Source organism: Marmota marmota, unplaced genomic scaffold (genome assembly GCF_001458135.2).
Source record: "Marmota marmota marmota unplaced genomic scaffold, marMar, whole genome shotgun sequence".
Lineage (NCBI taxonomy): Eukaryota > Metazoa > Chordata > Mammalia > Rodentia > Sciuridae > Marmota > Marmota marmota.
In genome coordinates, this window is record NW_026000005.1 from 23,417,190 (window position 1) to 23,439,228 (window position 22,039).

A 22,039-nucleotide genomic window follows, 5' to 3' on the forward strand; every position below is an offset into this window, starting at 1 on the left:
GAATGTGGTTTGGAAATAGGCTGAGGATTAATAAATGAAATGGTCCATGAGAAATGCCATCGTTTCCAAATACAGAGCATAGTCTCCGATAGAAATATTATTTCTTAGTGTCTTTATTAATAAATTGGAAAAAGGAATTCTCTTATTGATGCAAATTGCAGATGCTTCTAAATAAGGCAGCATTGTCAACACCCGGCTGATCACAATGTCCCCAAAGAGGTTAGAAATGAGGGGCAGGAAATGATAAAACAAAGTTAAATTTGGCTAGATAGAAACTACATCTGGGGAAAAATAATTCAAAAAACAGATATCCATTGGGCCAAAGAAATCTGGACCACACTGGTGCCAAAGAGACCCAGGTGCAATACCGGACAGCAAATTAGGTTGGAGTTTAAAATATGCTAGGGCAGCCCAAAGCCCATTCAATCCTGGCCTGCCTCATCCGAGGAAGAAACACCCTACCAAAGGAAAAGATCTGGTCTGCTTCAGCTGTCCTTGTTTGCTGGCCATTCACAGAGGAAATTCAGTCCATTCATTGCTTTGGTTTTAGTTAGTAGGGATAAAACAAAAATCATCTACCAGAACTATAAGGCCTTTATTATTATGTCAAGTTCATGGTTAGTGCTTTTAGGGGAAGAAATAAAGCCACAATGATTTGCATATAGAAGCTTCAATCATTGTAACTTAAGATGTGTCACTACTGTTCTTTCATTATTCCCTCATTGTTGTCTCATTATAGCAGTCTTCCAGGTAAAGTGGCTAGCTAGTCATATGGTCTATCCATGTTTTACATATTAAGCAGCTGGGGTCTGGTTACCAAGGGCATTCACAAATGCCAGTCATTGGGCTCTCTGTCTGGTGCTTTGTTCATCACAAGGACATCTTCCTTCTAAATGATTTAGGTTTTTAAGAGGATTGAAAGGGAATTGGAGAATTGTCAATGCCACCACAGATTTAAGGGGCATGATCAGATGGCTCACTATGAATGTGAAATGTGTGGATTTTGGTACCAAAGTTTAAAAATTAATTGATACATAAATATCAACAAATAATCTGAACTTGGCTGGTCACTCCCTTAGTGCACATTTTATTATTAATATTATGAATTATGAAAGGCACTATCAATCAGGAATGACCATAATAATTTCAATATGAAAGATTTCTAAAGGTCTATCTCCAGTCCACCTAGAATGCTGGACAAAAAGAAAGAAAGTGGAAGTAAATACTGTCATTGCAAAGACAGTTACTTCATTATTTCTTCAATTTGCTTTCATGACTTGTCAATTGCATGCAGAGGATATAAATGCTTCTTCTAGAACAAAATCACATGATTTTACCCAACTGTCATGGCTCAGTTGTAAACAAACCCATTGGTCACGTATGTGCTTGGGCGAAGCCGAGGACCATTACTGATGTGCATGCTCAGAAGCTCTTCCCAGAACTATGATTGCATTTTGACCTTGACTGAGTCTGAGCACTGTGGTTTTGTCAGGCTTTGTTTTCAGTCAGATTCATTTCAGTAGTATTGTCTGAATGACAACTTATTATTGCAATTCAAGCAAGGGGTAGTTTGTGATTTGGGTTTTAGTGAGGGATAGTAAATTTTATAGTGTATATAATTTGGAACATGTCTGTGTTTCAGCCCATATGTGGAAATCTGCCCGGGTGCTTATTATTATGCTTATCTGCAAATGACCAGATGGCCTTCCCCAAATGTAGAGAACCATTTAGTGCCATTTTAAACCATTAAGGCTATTAACTCTGACTTGAGATAATCCTGTGCCCAAAGGGAACTAGTTTTGCTGTCCCTCAAAGTCATCAAATGTAATTAAATGCCATATTGAGGAGTAGGCATTAATGGATTAAGGAGACAGGACTGTCAACCAGTTAGAGGTCAACCAAGCAGAGGGAAAACAGGAATAGATGAAAAAGATGATGTATTAGGCGAAGTATTGGCTAAGCTGCTGTAACAAAGAATACCAAGTGTTTGGAGACATCTCACCAATGCATCTACATTCTAGTTAGCTGGAAAGAAAAATGAGAAAAACTGGAGGACAAACACATTTAAGGAATCGATGGCACAATTTCACACATCACTTTTGCCACTTCTATTTACAATTCCCCTTCCAAGAACTTAACTTAGTTATTTGATCATCATTAATTGCAGGGAAAGTTGGAAAGTGAGGTCTCTAACTGGATGCCCATGTGCTCTGTTACAACTCAGCAGAGTGGGAAGTTCTTTTTAAAAATATTAAAAGAGAGAATAAGGGAATGAATTCTGAAGCTGCCTCTGCCACAGTTTTGTTCCAGAAGATATAAAATCCAGAAATTAAAATTGAGCATCTTTCATTTAAAGAAGTAAGCAGCTCCAAGAAAGTCCATAGCTAAGAAAAGATGGTGAATGGTCAATGCCAAGAAGTAAAAACCAGAGAGTTGACTATATCATGGAGACTGCAAGATTCCTCATATACATTAAATCATTTAATTGCACAGCAACTCTAGAAATAATATTAGTAAAAATCCTCTGGGAAGATACTACCCAAACAGAATTAAATGTGAAAGAATTATTAGGGAAAATGTCTGCGAGAGAAAATGAGAAGGGAGTGAAGGGAGGCTGGGGGAGCAGATCTGACACCAAAGGAAGGACAGAAGGAAGGCAGGGTTGGGTCAAAACTTTTTCACTGCAGTGATGTCCTAAGGAAGGCTTGGAAGGACCATCAGTAAGTTAGTTTCCATGCCAGGTTTTTCAACCAAAGGGGATCCACATCTTCTGTGTCTTACAATAATAGACTTTAGCTACTCATATTTTGCAAATCTCAGTCATGGGCTGAGAAGAGTCTTTGGGGAATGTGGCTTCACTGTGAAGTTGGTACTTGAACTCAAAGGACAGCACCTGGGGCCAAGGTCAACCATATTCCCTGCAGTTAGAGATTTGAGAGGCTCATTTTCATGTCTACCACAGAGAGCAAACCAGCCTGCCTGCCTGCCTTCCTCCCTCATAAAAAGGTTGACATATGTCCAAATTTAATGGCAGAGATGAAACTGAATCCACAGCCTGTCTTTAACGAAATCAATACACATACTGCCTGCTAAGCTTATTAAGACCTTATGGTACATAGGCTCAAATAAAAGTGGCCAGATGAACACAAGCATGTATAATGTCCCCAAACCAAAGGCTTAAAAGTAAGAAAACTCCTCCTTCAGGCTGCCTACTTTGGCAAAAATCCATGCTAGGATTCCTGGAAAGTAAGGGTAACAAGGTTTCACAGAGGATTCAGTCATTTACACAGGATCTCTATGACTCCTGCCTCAAGCAGTCTGGGGAGTCAAAACCATCCTCGCAAGGCCTGGCTCTAAGCCTTGGATGGAATTTTTCCTCCTTTCTAGGCTTTTCTTGCACCACTAGCCTCTCCTAAAATGAGTTCCTTGGCCATCAGACACTGGATAGTGAAGGGTCTGTCAGGAACAAAGAGGGGTTCTTTTACTCAAATGTTGTAGGTTAGACATAACCACCTAGAACTTCGAGTGAATTGGATAAAGGCGCCCCCCTAGAGGCAGATGCAGAAGCTCCAGGGTGAATCGTTTGTAAGAGCATCTGGATTCAAATTCTACTCATCTCCTCTGCCTATTTATTTAGAGTACAACCATACACAGCAGCACTGCTTATTTCTCTGAAATCCATCAGGCCTAGAAATCTACAGAAACCCCTAGACTCTTAACATGGAAACTAAACAATGCTCATTTCCTGGAAATCTTTAGGGTCAGAGTGCTCATGTTGACTCGTGTACCTAGTCAGCCTGTACTCATTTCTTGCAGTCTGTATTCTGCTTGGCCTGTTCCTTCCTGATTTGAAGCCATCTTACTTCCACAGTCTCCCTACTCAGCTTTTCAATTTTGGTTGAATCTACTTCCTGGTTAGCTAATAACTAAACCCTCCTATTGATTCATGAGCATATTTTCGATAAATTCACATAACAGTTTTCTTTTTTATTAGAATATTATAGTAATATTGCAGTTGGGTTCATTTTGAAAAAGTCATGCTGAACAGTTTTTAACTGAACAACAACTAGGTGCTGGGAATATAAAGATGAACACAATTTAGACCCTATTCTCAAGAGTCTTGGGAGAGATCTGCTATTACAGAAGTTTACTTATGTAGGGACTATAGAGAAGGGACATGTCCCTTTCAACTTCTGATGGACTGGTTCTGTAGGTTGTTTAGTCTAAGCCCAAGTAACATTAGATTCATTGATAAAAATCGTCTTCTATTCTCATTGCTTTTAAAAGGGTTTGTTGAGTCTCTCAATTTCAAAAGAGCCTTGATCAGCAATATATATTGTAAAGAATACTTTAATTTGCATAGATTTTTATTGTTTGCAAAACAACTAACCTATATTGGTTCATATAATCTCTACAGAAATATTGTGACATCAGTTAATATTATCCATCCCCATTTGATAGATAATGACATAGAAAATGGGTTAAATGACATGTCGAAGGTCACAAACCAGTAAAAGGATAAGCAGAAACTTGTAAACAGAACTTTTGACTTCAAAACCAATGCTTTGGCCACTAGAGAAGGCTGTCTCTAAAACTAATTACTTGTTTATATCCTCCTTTAATCTTCTCTGGGCTTAAGGCTTTCTTTCAAAATACTTTAAAAAATGTAGACAAGGAAACACACATACTAGGAAAACAATGTAAAAAAAAGTTAAAAGTCAAGATTCCCACTTATTAATTAAAGTTAGCCTGAAAATTGAGGCAGCTAGAGCAAGAGAAGAAAATGGGCTTCATATTATCCAGAAGGGAAGGACAGGACACATCTCAAGGGAAGCAAACTTTTCTTGGCACTCAGATACAAAAGAATTTCCTCCCGTGGGTCCTTTACTTTGAAGATTTTGAATGATATGGTTTGTAAATTCCCCAACAACATTCCTGCCAAGAGAACCGAAGTGGAGAGATGTGGAGCTATTTCTTACAGATGCTCCCAATATATACCAAGAGCAAGCACTAACCCTGCTCTTTACAATCTTGTTCACTTGTGCCATTTTTCAGTAATAGGTGTGTTCATGTGTAATTTTTCAAAGATGAATCTTTTAAGAAATTGTTTTGGGAAAAGAGAGGTTCCTGCCTGAAGGAGCCACTGAAGTTTCTCCCCTTGGGAAAATCTATGGAAATGTCTCCCCAGTTTTTCAAAGCCAGCCTTGATTGGCCCCCTCCTGGAGTATGTGCCCAAGGCAAAACTCAATACCAAAGAAATCCATTCTCTTTATTAATGACTACACCCCAGAGGATAAAGATAACACATTTTTATAAGCTTCCAATGTGAATTTTCTTATAAGGAAGGAAGACATTTCTCCATAAAATTAGCAGTTGGCTACAACTGTAGCTATTAATATATGACTTTTTGATCCTCATTTTTCTTCTGGAAGAATTTAGTTCCATGCATCTCTCTCTGTCCATAATTATTGGAGCCTAAGGATTATTGGAGCCTAAATTCCTTCAAAGAGTTAGCAGAGATGATGACAGGGAAAACCAGAAAGTCCCCATACTTGGTGATTGCTGTGTTTTTCCTTCTTGGAATTTGTATTTACACACCTTGTTTTCATCATGCTGTTGGTGAAGCTCTGCCCCAGTCCTGGTTGGTTTGGAGGACCCGGGTGCTCTCCCAGTTTCCCTCTTCACAGACAGTGTCCTCAGTGGAAGGGCTTTCTCCAAGCCCTCCTGGATGGCAGTGACAAAGAAACTTGATGATTTAATCACACATTCACCAGGCTGCTGAAGAGGCAGCTGGCTAGGACTAAGATGCAATCTGTGGCTGTGGATCAGAGCCAAGTTAACTGGGGTTGAACCCATGACCTTGGCCTCCTGGGCATGAACTCTCAATCAATTGCACTAACTGGCCACATGTATGGCAAGGCTGTTAGGTATGATAGTAATTGTGAGGATTTGCATTTACAGAGCACTTACTGTCAGTCTCCTGTTGAGCACCGTTATGAGGATTATCTCCTCTGAGTCAACTCCCTATGAAGACTGCCTGTTTTCATTTCACAAGTAATAAAGAGGAAGTTTGGGCAGTCTACGTAACTTTTTCAGGTTGCAGCTAATATGAAGTGAAAACAAGATTCAAATAGCTAATTTGATTCTAGAGCTCATGTCTGTAATTGCCATCTTGTACTAGCCCTGCAAGGATTTCAGACTGGTCAAGGAATACAAAGAAACTGTGTCATAAGAGTAAATTAGCTAGTTAGCATGAGACTCATAGTTTTCAATATAAGACTCTAATTTATTAAAATTAGAGGGATTTTTTCTAATTTATTTTTAGGTGTAGTTGGACACAATACCTTTATTTTATTTATTTATTTTTATGTGGTGCCTCACAAATGCTAGGTGAGCATTCTACCTCTGAGCCACAACCCCAGTCCCAGAATTATTGTTTTTTTCTAATATCTTAGAATCTCATTTTTGGTTCTGGCTAATGACACGTCCAGGCTGGCATTAAATGTACCCATCTGATCACAGTCTCAGAAAATATTTTGTGAAAACTGGACTTTCCAAAGTATATTCTATCATCACTGCATTGCTCAGATAATTCTAGTAGGATGATCAATTGGTAGAACTTTTTCTGGAAGGTGATTTGGAAATGATATATCAAAAAATTTAATTGAGGGGGTACATATTTGAACCAGGCAATCACTTTAGAAAATTTCTTCTAAGGAAATAATTTTGAAAAAAATATATAAAATGATGAAATCAAATAAGGATTTTAGTCACACTATTGTTTGCAAAAAGTAAGACGTTAAAAATAATCTAACAGTCCCTCCATTGATGGATTGAAAACATTTTAAGTCCTTACCCTAGAATTCTATTTAGGCATTTGAAATGGTTTTGTGAACCTATATTCGTGGTATTGATATACTGAGAAATTCAATATACCTGTGATATGTTGATAAGTAAAAAAAGAGGTCATAAAGTCATCTCAATAATAGGATATATTTGTTTCTCAGAACTGCCATAACAGATTTCAGTACACAGAGTGGCATTTATAAAAAAAAAAAAAAGAAGAAAAAAAAAGAAAGATAGAAAAAGAAAAGCAAGCTTTATTCTCTCACAGCTCTGGAAGCCAGAAATGTGAAATCAAGGTGCCAGTAGGGTTGATTCCTTCTGGAGACAGTAAGGGACAATCTTCTCCTTGTCCCTCTCCTAGCTTCTGGTGGTTTCTGGTGATCCTCCATGTTCCTTGGCTTGCAATGCATAACTCCAAACTCTACTTCCATCTGCACATGACCTTGACCACCCCTGAGTCTCTGTGTCTTCTCCTTTTCTCTTATGAAGATCCTAATCATTGGATTTAGGGCCCTTTAATCCAGGATGATGTCAACTCAATATCCTTTCTTAAATTATATCTACAGAGTCCTATTTCAAATAAAACCACATTCTGAGGTTCCAGATAGACATGACTTTGGATATAGGCACAGCTTTTGATTCCCATCCACCCTGACTACATGACAAGCAAATTATATGAGCTTTTGGAGCCTGTTTTCTTATAAGGGATAATTCTTACTAATATCTTAGGTAGCTGACAGTACTTCATAAGATTCTTTTTAAGGTTTGTAAGAAAATAATACACGTAGGTTAGCAATGTTCCTGACTCACTAAAAGTTCTCAATAAATAGTAGTTATGATAAATTAAAATCAAAATCTTTAGAGGGATATCACAAAATATTAATAGCAATTACTTAATATAAGGGTTAATTGTTAGTTTTTTTCCTTTATTTTTAATTTCTATATTTTATAAAAATTTTTACTCACACACATATTAACATTTTTTAAAACTGGGAAAAGAAACAATAAAGCCATTCCTTTTTGGGGAGAGAATAACAATAGATTATTAGTTCTGCATCCCCTTATATGTACACATGGATAATATAAACAGTGTAGATTAAATTAGCCATGTGATAATATTTTTTTAAAAAATTCTCTCTTAGCCTTGAGAACTCCTCTTCTATCTCTCACTCCACATTTTCATGTGCAAAATTTGCGTTGGCGTCACTTACATTTTTCAGTGCCAAAGTCACAGTATGCTGACAAACATTTAAAAATAACAGCCTTCTTGAAAGTCCACAGTGCAGAGGGTGATGCACGGCATGTCTCAAAAGACAGGTTTCCAATGGGGAAGATTTGCGGCCTCAGAGGGAGACGGTAAAAACAGTGAAGGAATTCTGTCAGAAGCTTGCTTTGGGGGAGGGGAGGAGAAAGCAAAGTTGAAATGAGAGATTAGGTCAGATGTGGAATTGTCTGGTGGGTTTGTGCATTATTTGCATATACAGCTTTAGGGTCGTCTGTCATCTGAGAAAGAGAATATCTTGTCTGAAAAACAGATATTTAAATTTATGTGTGTGTGTGTGTGTGTGTTAAATGTAGTATGTGGTAAATCTATAAAATGCAAGCAAAGAGTTCAAGAACTAGAATCCCATCATTCGGGATTAACCACAGATCAGACATACATGTACACAGAGATAATGGCATATGAGCGTGTTCATGCCTACATACACAATGTGTGTCCCTGAAAAAATCTATAGCATCTGTGTGAAAAACTGAAAAATGTATCTACCCATGGGGATCACATTCAAAAAAGACCACTTCTCTGGGCAGATACAGCCCCTATAGCTACATATTTTAGCAAGTAGAAGGTCCTTTTATGCAAATTAGAACTCCCTTTTCTCTGACCTGGAATATTCTCTTGCCAGGACCTTTCTACCCCTGTCAGGGGACAACTGTACAACTGGATGCAATGGCCCTAAAGTGAGGATACATTACCTCTGGAGTTGTAAAGTTTTATTATGTAATATATGATACACACCAAACAATGTATGGGATATAAATGCAAGTTACTGGGCAAAGCTTTTAAAAATAGGTCTATCAACTAATTTCAGAGCAGAAAATTACCAACACCAATGCTCTATGGCTAAAGCCTCCACTAACCCAATCCCAGTCTTTCTCTCAGAAGAGGGAACTGCTATTTTGAATTGTGTATTTATTATTTCTCTGATACAAATAACGGATCTACTGTGATTAGCTTTTTTAAACGCATACTATTTTATAGCCTAGTCTTTAACTTAAGAATCATCTTTGATGACATAAAATTTTATTATACAATGTTGTAAAACTGCAAAGTCCTCCATTATTTGTTTGGATTATAATTCTGTTCTTATGTTAAATGAATATAAATTAATTAATTATGTTCAATGTTGCAACAAAACTCTTCATGATTGTCTTTAACTTCCATCTAAATAAAATCATGAAAAACATCCTTAACTATTTCCTTAAGATAAATCTGTAGAGAATTGGTATGTCAATGGGAGACTGATTATAAGGCTTTTGATGTGTATTAATGCTGGTGATATTGTTGAGATAAGGAAGGAGCAGTTGAATGTAAAAGGTTAAATTAACTAACCAAGGGCATTCTTTCAAGGTTAATAGTAACATGTAAGTACTTTCCCAATCTCTTGATCTAAGATCACTCCACTGTGGAGCAAACCTATAAAGGTGGTGGTCTCTGTTTTGACTTAAGGAATTCAGGGTTTACCATAATAATGTGAATAATGGTGTTGGGTATGGAGATGGTCTTTTATGGGTGAGTTCTCAAGCAAGAACTGTAAGCATGAAGAATCACAAAACCAATCCATGAAAACTTTGTACTTGGATCCATGTGAACCCTAGGAGAGGGCAAAGGAATCTTTCTATGCTGTAGTAAAAATGAAGGCTAACTCAAAGAGGGGCCTTCTAAGCAGATTAGAATATACATGTTAAAAATAGAAGGGAGAAGAGTACAAGCAACAATAAAAATTGGCAAGGATATGGGGGAAAACGTATACTCATACATTGCTTGTAGGATTGTAAATTGGTGCAACCATTATGGAAAGCAGTACAAAGATTCCTCAGAAAACCTGGAATGGAATCACCATTTGACCCAGCTATCCCACTCCTTGGTTTATACCCAGAGGACTTAACAACAGCATAGTGATGCAGCCACATCAATGTTTATAGCAGCTCAATTCACAATAGCTAAACTATGGAACCAAAGTAGGTGCCCTTCAACAGAAGAATGGATAAAAAATGTGGTATATATATATACACAACAGAATATTACTCAGCCTTAAAGAAGAATGAAATTTTGTTATTTGCAAGTAAATGGATGGATCTGGAGAATATAATGCTACGTGAAATAAGCCAATCTTAAAGAACCAAAAGTGGAATATTTTCTCGGCTATGCTGATGCTAATTCACAATAAGGGGGTGGGAGCTAGGGAAGAATAGAGGTACTGTGGATTAGACAGAGAGGAGTGAAGGAAGGCAAGGGGCTTTGGATATAGGAAGGATAGTAGAATGGATTGGCCTTTATTATGCTATGTGTATATATGCTATGTGTGTGATTCTATATCATGTACAACCAGAAGAATGAAAAGTCATACTCAATAATGTATAATGTGTGAAAATGCATTTTATTGTCATGCATAACTAATTAGAATAAATTTTAAAAAGAAGCTAAAAAAATAGAAGGGAGGAATTTGAGTATCCTACCATCATCCCATAGGAGACCTTCCCCTCAGAGAGTGAAAAAGGAGAGACCTACAAAAGGGCAGGAGCCACCAACTTCACTTTCAGGATCTGAAAGAGAAGACCAAGGATTCCAAGACCAGAGGGACAGGATGAGAAAAGCAGCAGAGGGCTCCTCCTCAGAGGAGGAGGAGGATGGTTAGCTTAGCCACTCTATAGTTTGAACTTGATAGATACTTAACAAACGGAAATATTGTTTGTATGTTAGCATATTTGTCCTTTAAAAAACAAATTTTAAAAGATCTTTTTTTTTTCAGGAAGCCTTTCAATTTTACTAGCTGATTGAATTATTTGAATACTATGCCTAAAATCTTTACAATTGAAACGAGCACGCCTTCCTTTCTATCATGTCTGTAGATCAGAAATTAAATTTGTGTTAAGTAGATTGTCAGTAATGCATTTCTAAAGGTCATAATGTCTGGACTTAAACAAAATTATGCTTTTATATAAGGAAATGTTCTCTCTTGTCCAAGAACATGCCAGTAGTTTCTTTCTGCTTCAGTTTGCAGCGTTGGCCTGTTTTGCTATGTGATGAAACTATGTCTGTTCAGAGCAAGCAAACAATAACAGCAGTTACCAGTGATTGAGCATTTATTATATCTCAGGCTCTATAAAACGAATTATTTTAACAATCCACCCAGGAAGCTGCCCATGTTTAACAGGAGAGGAGGTTGAGGCTTAGTGAGGTCACTTAATGGGTGGAAGTCCCATACCAGAGGCAGTGACTAAGATGCACACTACTTCACATTCATCTAGAACCTACACCTAGGGCCAAATAAAGGGGGCAAAGTGGAGGGAGCATCAGCCAGGTCCTGACATAAGTGGTGGAGGCAGAAACATAAGGGAAGAGTTTGGCCTGCACTGTTTCTTGGAGAGGGGCAGGGTAGCCACATTATAAAAGGCTCTATACTCTTGGATTTTTTCTCTAGATGTCTTTGGGTGTTGCTTCCCACTGATTTTCCTAACATTTATTCTTTTAAACCATAGTCTTAACAGTGTCATGTCAACATAATAGCTTTTAAATTATAAAACAACAACAACAACAAAAAAACCTAACAACCATCTTTAGAGAACACGCTCAAAATAAATGTTTTCTCACCTCTCCACTACACTTCAGCTTTCATTTAAAATTATGACCCAGGTTAGAAATAAAATCAAGTACTTCTATTCCTGAGCTCTGCATTAGAACTTTGAAGAATATGTTCATGGAAGGTTTTCCATTATAGGACTCACTTATAAATTAAGTTTATGAACTTTCTAAACTCTGTCAATGTAGCTTTGCCTTCATGAATATTTCATTTTTAATTTACAAAGAATGTTCCAACACCTACTATATACCAGAAACTATGCTGGTTGCTGGGAAGATGAAGATGGATAAGGCATTGACCTTGACTATGATGCAAAGACTACAAAAAGGAACACACAGATTACCATAAAAAAAATACTATGCCTGGATCCCATCTTCCAAATTTAATTGAGTGAGGCTCAGCTAGTTTTACGAGCTCCCCAAGGGATTCCAAAGTACAGCCAGGATTCACAATCACGGATTGAGGTGTGTTTAGGATGCCCAGAGGAGTCATCCGGAAAGCTTCTGAGGGGGTCATGTTTGAGCTAGATTTGGAAGGGTTAGCAGGAGCAAGCTAGGATTCCGGGGCAGAACTGAGAAAGGGCATGGTGGGGAACCGAAAGACCACTGACAAAGGCACCAATTCACAAACAGGAAGAGGGAGGGGGACTTTCATGGAGTGGCCAGAGCACTAAATCGGTTGGAGCTTGATGGGAGGGGAGATGAGGCTAAGCAGGTGAGATGGGCAGGTGTAGGCAGCGGGAGTCAGGGAGGGACAAACAACCAGGACTCTGTGTTCCACCCTGAGTTAGAAGGCTTTATTCTATAGATGACAAGTATCCATCAACAGTTTCAAATAGATCGCAGGTGTGTGTGTGTGTGTGTGTGTGTGTGTGTGTGTGTGAAGGAAGGTCCCTGCAGTGAGAGGGAAGGAGGTCAGTGAGCAGGTTCTAACAATCCTTTGGTCAACCTGTATTCAAGAAAAAGAAACAAGTAAGGCACACATGTTTGTATGTTTGTTGTTTTAGGAATCCTGACCTCTAACTACAATCCACTAAAACAATAAGCAAGATTTTTGGAAAACCTACAGACACTGAGTGAGGCACTGGAGCAACAGAAGGGACTCAGAGGCAGACTCTACCCTCCTGATGCTCACAGTCCTAGGGCTCAGGGTAAGAGTGGTGGACTTTTCAGTCCATGGATACTGGAACAACTTCAAGAAGTGAAGCAGGTAGAAAATACATGTAGATTCAAGTGGGATTTAGATGAGTATAATGTGAGGACGTTCTTGGGTTGTTAGGAAGTTAGAGACATTGGGGACACTGAGCACTTCTTACAATGGTTATCATGGGGCTCAGTCCGTGGTCTTCAGAAGGACAATGCTTATTGTCCAAAGGCAGGAAAAGAACTCTTTAATACATCCTAGCACAAAGTTTATTTCTTTTATTTTCAAGTTGTTGATATGTTTAAAACTGACAAAATTGATTGATTGTACGGATCCATCATGTACAATATGTGGTTTAGAAATACATATGCATTGTAGAAGTTGAGCTAATCAGCATTCCCTCACATATCATTTTTAATCATGAGAATGCTTATAATTTAATTTTTTAGTGGTTTTTCCAAGAATGCATTGCTATTAACTATAACCATGTTGGGTAATAGATATCTTGAATTTGCTTCTCTTGTCTAACTGAAATTTTGTATCCTCTGAACAACCATTTCTATCCCCATTTTACTCTCCACTTCTGTGACTTCAGTGTTTTTATTCTCCACATATAAGTGAGCTCCTGTGGTATTTTAATTCAAATAGTGTGGAAATATTTTGCATTTAGATGATTTTACTTTGATAAGTGTGACACATATGTAAGAAACTTGTATTAACTAAAGTTGTCCCAAACAGCCATAATTATAAAATTCTTGTTAATTTAGCTTGATAACCATCATAAGTGTCCAAATGAAAGCACTTGGATCCTCTCTCAACTGTTTCTAGCACCCTGTGGCCTTACAGAAATAATATCCCTCAAGTGAGCTAAAATACTCATGAGACCTCTCACCTTCAAGTATTATAGAACTCATCTTGATTAATAAGGATGAAGAGAATAAACTTATTATAATTTACTAACCAATATAAATTTTTAAAATCCACTCTGAAAAAAATTCATTTGTATGCAACTTCATTGTTCACCTTAGAAAATAATTTTTTAATATTAAATTAAATTAGTGGAAGATTGGAAGAAATATGGATTCAATCAGCAATGTTTTACCTTAAAAAAAACACCTCAAGTTCTAAAAGCAGATGAGGTGTTTTAATTATTTTGTTTCACATGTGGAAAGAATAAATCTGAAGGAAATAGCTTAGGATTCTTTCCAAGTTTGAATTACAAATTATCCCAAGGCCCTGGAGAGAAGCAACAGCAAACAAGGTTTGAGGCAGTTCTTCGTCAGGTCAGCTTTTCGATCAATATTGAAAACGACCTTGAGGACCTATTTTTTCCCTTGTGCTGTTTCCCAGAGTTGAGGGAAGTTTAATCTTTTCCCTGATAGTTTTATGATTTGTTTTATGTGTGTTACATAACTGGTGTCTGAGGTCCCAATCCTGCGAACGCTGCTTTGTGTAACCACTTCTACTTCTGCTGTGGGATAAATGCCAACTAGACCCTCCAGTAGCATCACTAGGGCATGGGTGGTCACCTGCTGCCCATTTAGCTTGTGGCCTGAACCACAGACAGGTGACACTGACTCTCCCTGGGCTCTGCCCATTGGCCATCCGCATTCTCACACTCAGCTGCTTCTGCAATGCCCAGAGCACATCTGGACTCATGCATCAGAGACAGGACTCTCTCAACTTTCCTCTCTCAAAGCTCCACATGGGACCTTCTCTGCCCTTTCAGGGGCTTAAGGCAGAGAAGGTCCACATGGAGAGAAATATAGTTAAAAGAGAAGTGCTCCAGGAGAAAGAAGGGAATGTGATCTCCATCTAGTTTCATTTGCAATCTTTTTAATTCTCCCCCACAAGCTCCCTCACATCTGAACACTAGGCAATTTCATAGCCCTGAGGAATTCTTCCTGTCTTTGATGCCCTTCAATGTAGACATGAAGGGCAACCTGGAGCATCTCATGGAAATAAAAATGAGCCACTATCAATGAAAAATGGATCTAAAAATCACGCAATTTATTCTAGATGCTATTAAGAAAAAAAAAACAGCATGAAAGAGAAGATATTTAGAGAAGAGTCTGAATATCATTTTCTCCCATAAAACACAGTGGGAGACATAGAGTATTTCATCAATAGGGCTAGAAACCCTTGGGAATTTTGTGGTATGGGGAAAACAAAAACAAACTAGACAAGGATTTAGTGTTTGACTGAAGCTTGATCTAATTTCCATCCTTTATACTGGTCAGCAGGAGAACTATTTTTTTGGGTGGTTTTCTAAAAGTCAACCATCAGGGGATTTTGTTTTTCTCCCATTTGCACAGATTTATCTTGACTCTAAACTTCCCACTTGGTACCTCAGCAACCTCCTCAGGCATAAGTGGCCAAGGGATGAATCTCAGCTTTGAAGAATATGTAGTCACAGAGTGAGCTTCTTGGAGCTGTGGTGCCTCCCAGAGCTCCCAGGAACCACGCACGCTCTCGCTCTCTCTCTGCCTGAAGGACACCCTCTTTTGGCATCTGCAGACAGTTTTTCCTCTAGTGCAATGTTGCTTCCACGGCAATTGATGCCGGGAGCATTCTGCTGAGAAGCAAGAGTGAAAGAAAAACCAGCAGCCAAGTAACTGAATCATTTTTTAAAATACTAATTGACCTTGTCGAGATAATTGCTGCAGATTGGGAGACTTTGACTGTCTCTGGCAGGTTAGATGGAAAACTTACTGATTCTGGGGAAAATATACTGTGAAGAAAGTTTGCTGTGTTGAATGAGAAGCCTCGGGCTATCTTAAAGGCAAATACTTCTTATTCAGAGATCCTGGAGCTAAGGGAGATATACTCACTTTATATCTGAAAGAAAAATATATAGTCATGAGGTTGTGTTTTGTCTCAGGACCTCAAAGCACTAGGCAGTCCTAAAATCCTTCTTTGAGGCTGATAATATCATTCTGTCTCTCTCTACATTAGCTCAGTGATCCAATCATTTAACAACCATTTGTTGAGTATCTACTTGTTAAGTGCTATATTATATTCTATATTCAGTGCAAAAATGAGTTTCAAGACAGTGTCTGCCTTCAAGGAGCTTAACTTGTCAAGAGGAGATATAAAATTTATAAAAAAATATAACACAAATATAAAATTCTATGACAGCCAGAAGTCAGAAACTTTAGGGTAAAACTTGGAAGGTCATACCTAGAAAAAATTTGGAATTATTAAAATTAACTACTTTATTGGAAATCTTGGGTCAAATTCACTAATTTTTAAAAATTTTAATTAATTTACTTGTTCTACTTAGTTATACATGACTACAGAATGCTCTTCTATTCATTATACATAATTAGAACACAATTTTTGACTTCTCTAGTTGTATCCAAAGTAGGGCCACACCATTTGTGCAATCATACATGTACCTACGGTAATGATGTCTGTCTCATTTCACCATCTTTAATACCCCCATGTTCCTTGCCCATCCCAAAGTTCCTCCACTTATCCCGTGCTTCCCTGTTATCACATTCACCAAATATTTTTAAAGGAGCCCTAATTCATAAATCTTTTTTTGATACAAACTATGATGATGAATTTAAAGTACAATTTACCACCAACTGGTTTGCCAAAACAAAAAATAGTCTCACTGGTCTTTAATGGTTAGACGACTTTGTCATCAAATCAATATTGATTCATATACTTTGTCTAGTACAGGTCGATGTCCAGAATGGACAGAGGTCCTTAGGTTGTTTTCAGTGATAATTTAGCTTCCTCAAAGAGAAAGCAGCCTTGAAACCTTGTGCACCTGGACAGTTATTATAAGTTGGCCATGGACACAGATGACATGCTGGTCATGGTAGACCACTAAAGACACTGGGAGAGATTCATTGTCTTCAGAGACAAAAAAGTTTCCAATGCACTTTCACCCAGATATAATTACATGTCCATTTTAACAAAGTGAAATTTAAAAGTGAAATGAAGGAAAATGTTTGGGTGCAGAAAATCAGTGAATGTGTATAGCCAGGACATAGCTGAAGGACAGATTGTGGATATGACCAACATGGGAACTATGGTCTCCTATAACCTTAGTACAAACCAACCATGTGATTTATATCCAAAACAGTAAATACTTGCTTAGTTTGCATAAGGAATAAAATGATATTACCAAACAGAGAATTGACAGCCCCATTATAGTCTAAGCTGGTTAGAAACCATGCTTGGGATATTTTGTGCCACACCTTCAGGAGATCATTGGTAAGTCATAGATCACCAAAGTTGGTGAAGGGACTTGAAAACCATGCTCTATAAGAAATGCTTGAATGAATGTAGTGTGTCCAGTCTAGACAAGTGACTTGATGGTATGAGGTACAAGAAGATTATCTTTCATTTGCCATGGAACTGCCATGTGGGGGAAAAATGGGACATTCTGAGTAACTCCCCTGGACAAAAATAGGATTGGAAGTGATAAAAGATGGAGAGAGAACGTTTAGCTCAATATAAGAAAAAATTCTGAACTGATCTGAGTCACTATAAAGAGGGTAGTGGTGGCCTTGAGAGATAATAAACTCTTTGCTGCTGAGCATTTAAGGAGCAGACATAAGAGTATATACAGTGGGGGTGTTAGTATGAGATTCCATGTCAGGTGTGAATATAGGACCAATAACTGCTGATATCCTTGATAAGTCTGGGTCCTATAGGCCTATGGGCCTGGTCCTAGGGAATTAGCCTCTGCCTGTATTTATCTAAACATCTACATTCAATCATAATATTACTCTTCCCAATAAAAACACTGAGGAAGAGTTTTGTCAAAAAGTGCATAATACAAGACCTACCTTGTCACCATGGCTGTTACATAGACACTCAACAAGCATTTGTTGAATGAGTGAACCTGTCTTGTAATACCAAACAAATGAAAACAAAACACAAAGCTTTATGAATAATGCAGTGTTGGAGTAGGTGAATTCTCTCCGCTCCCCGACAAGGAACAAAAGTTAGAAAATCGTAGTACTCTGGATACACCTTTCCTCACTGTCTTTTTCTCACTTGATGTCACTCCCATCTCAGCTTTAGAAATTCAGTTTTAAACCCCAGAACTCAGAACAACCCCTCCCCGAATGAAAAAGAATTTGCACTCAACCAATTAACCTTGCTGGCAGATAAACTCATCAGGACTGAGGACTTTCAGTCGATGTGTCCCTTAGCCAGGACTGTGCACTTAAAGCCTTTGTCTCTAATTGGGGCATGAAAACGCCAGAAAATAAAGTCAGAAAATAAGCAGGAGGATGAATCAGAGGATTAGGGAGGGCATTGGGGCTGGATCTGAACTCTCCTACCAAATCTCCTGGTGGAGTAGAAAAAGTCCAAATATCAGAATGCGGAGCTGCTAATGTACAATAAAAAGTAAATAAATTCAGCAAGGGAAATGACAAACCATAACTACGAGTCTACTTGTTTTTCTACAGTGAAAGAAAAGAGTGAATATAAAAACTAAAAATAAATAAATAAATCAAAATCCATGAGAACGAATCCTTATCAAAGACCTATGATTACTCTGCATCTCAGTAAACTATTCAGGCCCTTCTCCAAATCAGTTTTTTTTTTCCTCCCTTGAGAGGAGTTGGTACTGTACACATGTGTATCTGTGTATTTGTCACTTAAGCTTTTGAGATCTAGGGAGGAAAGTAGAAGAACAGATATCCCTGTCATCAAGGTCAGCCTTGAAAGTCAAGCTAATCCCCTCCTTTGCATAGGACTCAGAAGTGGATTTTCATAACTCTTCCCATTTCTATAGACAAAGTAGGCCAGTGACTGAGTTGTGGCTGTTGGGAGTTTCTTCCAAGGAGTTCTGGGGGGCTGGGGTGTATCATGGTTTGATGCCTGGTGGCCTGGTCTGCTCTGGCCTTTCTCTCTTCTCCAGTCTTTCCTTTGCTCCAGAGGCCTCTGCTCTCCAAACTCTTCAGCCATTTCCCCTTTTCTTTCTTTCCCTTTCCTTCCCATGTTGGGCTCCTCCCTCCCAATTTGAACCAATCCCCTTCCTTTCCCTACCTTTGACCCAAGAGATTCAGAGGTGTGTTTTACATTTCCAGCTCATTTGTTGCTAGCTTAACTAATTTATTTTTATAACTCCCTCTTTCTGACATCCTAAATGCCTCCATGTGTGTCTATATTACTTCTACCTCAGCTGACATAGTTTCTGGTATCAAAGAGGATATTACAGCCCATGCTCTGCAATTAGTTGAGGTTTTACTCTATTAATACCAGCCCCATCTTTGGACCTTCCAGGGTTTCATGCATTCAGGAGAGAGAAATAAAGCTGCAGGGCATTGCACAAACAGCCCTTGTAAATTCAAAGTATTAACGCCACAGCACATCTGATCTTAACAGCTCCTGCCCCTTGCCACAGGGGAACAAGTGCTTTAAAGCAGAAGTCATTCTTTCCAGGCACACAGAAGCCCAGAGGTAGAAAAGTCCGTGCTGGGTCTGGTGAGCACAGAGATTTAGTCTTTGGTTTCATGATAAACTCTGCTTCACGTTCTCCGCTGCCTTACCTTAATGATCTTTAATGCCACTGTCTTTGGAAGGAGGGAGACATGAGCTGGAATGAAAACATCAAGTATAGAAAAGACTAGACAACAGCCCTCCCAGCTGTGAGGTGGGCTGGCGAATATGCTGTTGACCTGGATGCTTAAATCTAATAGAACAGACCAATGCCTGGAGCTTGCAGCAGAGAGAAGAATAGAAAATTACGTGCAACTCTGGACTTGGGAAATGGAAGGGGGAGGATGCTGACGGAGGCACTCTCCAGGCAGGTGGTCTGGAGTCTGTGTTAAGGGTTTGCTTTGATCATGATCTTTTGATGACCGGCTTTTAGGAGCCAAGGCCACCTGTGAAGTCGCTGACAGAGAACAAATAGCTGAAGAACTGGAGAGGAAAATGTATTTCAGCGAAGGTGGAATCACATCTAGCATCCCACCAAGCCCCACTTCCCTGGGGACATGGGAAGTCCTGCCTGGCCATATGGCCTTCCTAGAGATACTGCCAATGCTCCTAGGAAAGCATGTTGGTACTGAGGGCAGAGGCACCTGCCTTCTGGGGCTATAATGAGAGTCAGGGCTACACTCTCCAAAACAGGGATGATGCCTTTAGATTTTGGGAACTCCCTTCTATTGACTCAAACTCTTAATCTCTTGTTACCTTACCTGAGTGTTTCCTCAAACTCAATGAACCTATTAATGGGCCTTAACATGCTGACATACATTTAAAATGGCCTTGGGAATCTGTCCCCATCTGAAAGTCTTTTACTTCTACATGAATCCCCCCAAGAGGAGGCTTTCATTTCAAGTTCTTACCACTGGGAAGCTAAGGAGGCAAGGAGGAGCAATCTGACTACAGACACACCTGAGAAGGAGTAGAGACAAGTGGAAGGGGGTGGATGCATGAGCTGATCCACCGACTCTGTTCCCTACTGTGTCCCAGGTTGTGAGGGGCTCTGGGCCACTGTGTTTTATAATTTATTTATTTTTTGCTCCAGTTTTGGGAACTGGTCACAAACATAATGTCCGCCTATTTCCTTAGAGCTAAAATTCCTTCAAAATCTTGTCTGAATGCATGAGCCATTATTGCCACAGAGATAAAAAGGAAAGCTGCTGGACCTATGTATCCCCAGGAGGCATGGTTTTAATTCTTGTTCAAGCATAAGCAAAGTGATGGGAAATCTACCCTTTACATTTCCAGGTGTGATAAAGTGTATCTACTGATGATGCTTTCCCAACATTATGCACAGGTGGAAATAGGTGTCACATACCCTTCGATAGTGAAAGATCATTAGTAATGGAAATGGAATAGCAAGAATGCTGTTTTAAAGCACTAACAATTATATTGCATATCATTTCTAATGTTCCTCTGTGCCTTATTTCTACAGCTCTCCTGCCCCTATATTAAAAAAAATAAACAAACTATAAACCATTTTCTCATAGAAATTGAAGGGTTAAATTCCAAACCTGAGTCACTGATTAGAATTTTCTGCCCACCCACCTGGAATTTGGCCAGAAGGCCTTCCCTTATTCTGAGGCAAGTACAGTCCCTCAGAATATTGGTACCCTGGAAACAGTCCACAAATAACTGTCACATTAGTTCGGTTTTCCCGGTAAGCATAAAGAGGATCAGTGCCCTGGTACCAGAAACAACGGTGTTCAGAGCCAAACTACTCATTTCTCCATCCTGGACACCCTCACTCTGTCTAAGATTTTGAATTATAAAGCTTAGGATCCATTGTTATCAAGACCTGTCAGCTTACTTGCAAGAAATGTGTATGGCCAATTCAGCCAATATTAATGATACTACTACTACTATTATTATTAACTGAACTTTGTGTTCTAAGCAGTGTTCAAACACTTCCATGCATTAAGTCTTGTGATCCTCATGATGCTTTACATATGTATACATATGTATACAATCTCTTGCGAATAGTTTTGTTATGTGACTTTGTAGGTTTGTATAGATTAAGTCCATGGCACCTAATATTGGATTTTTCTGAGCACAAGGTTTCTTATGAAACCCATCATAATTGGTCTGTTTTCTATTTTTTCCCCATTAAGTACTTGAAGAACATACCTATTTTTGGAAGGAGAAGTGTCTAACATGGTTGATATTCTTAAACTTGCCATCATGGGGCTACTTCCATATGTAGTATCTCATTGAATTTTTACAATTCTGAAAAGCAGATGTTCTCATTTTACAGATGAGGAAACAGAGGTCCAGGGAGATTAACTATCTGCTAGGGCTGACTAAGTGATTGGGTTGGGCTTAGAATCTAATTGTTTGATTCTAAACCTCATGCTTTTGCCCTCATGATACTGCTTTTGTTTTCCAATCTTGAATAGGGTCAAATCCTGCCAGACCATTTCTCCTCTGCCCTGACCTAGTTATTCTCTTACCTCTCCAAAGAATTGGGGGGACTTTATCCCTCATGCTTGTGGCTTCATCACAGTTCAAGGAACTGAAATGTTAGACTACATATATTAATAGTTCATGGGTGTATCTGAAAAAATGTTCTCTTCAAATATCTTCTTTACTTCTTCACTATATTGTCCTAAGCAAGACTGAATTCTCTCTGTGCTTATTATTCTAGGTCTGGACTGGAACTTGAATGCTGCTCTAGGGAGCTGGGACCATGGCCATTTGGAAAATTCACAAGAAACATTTGCCTTGATGGA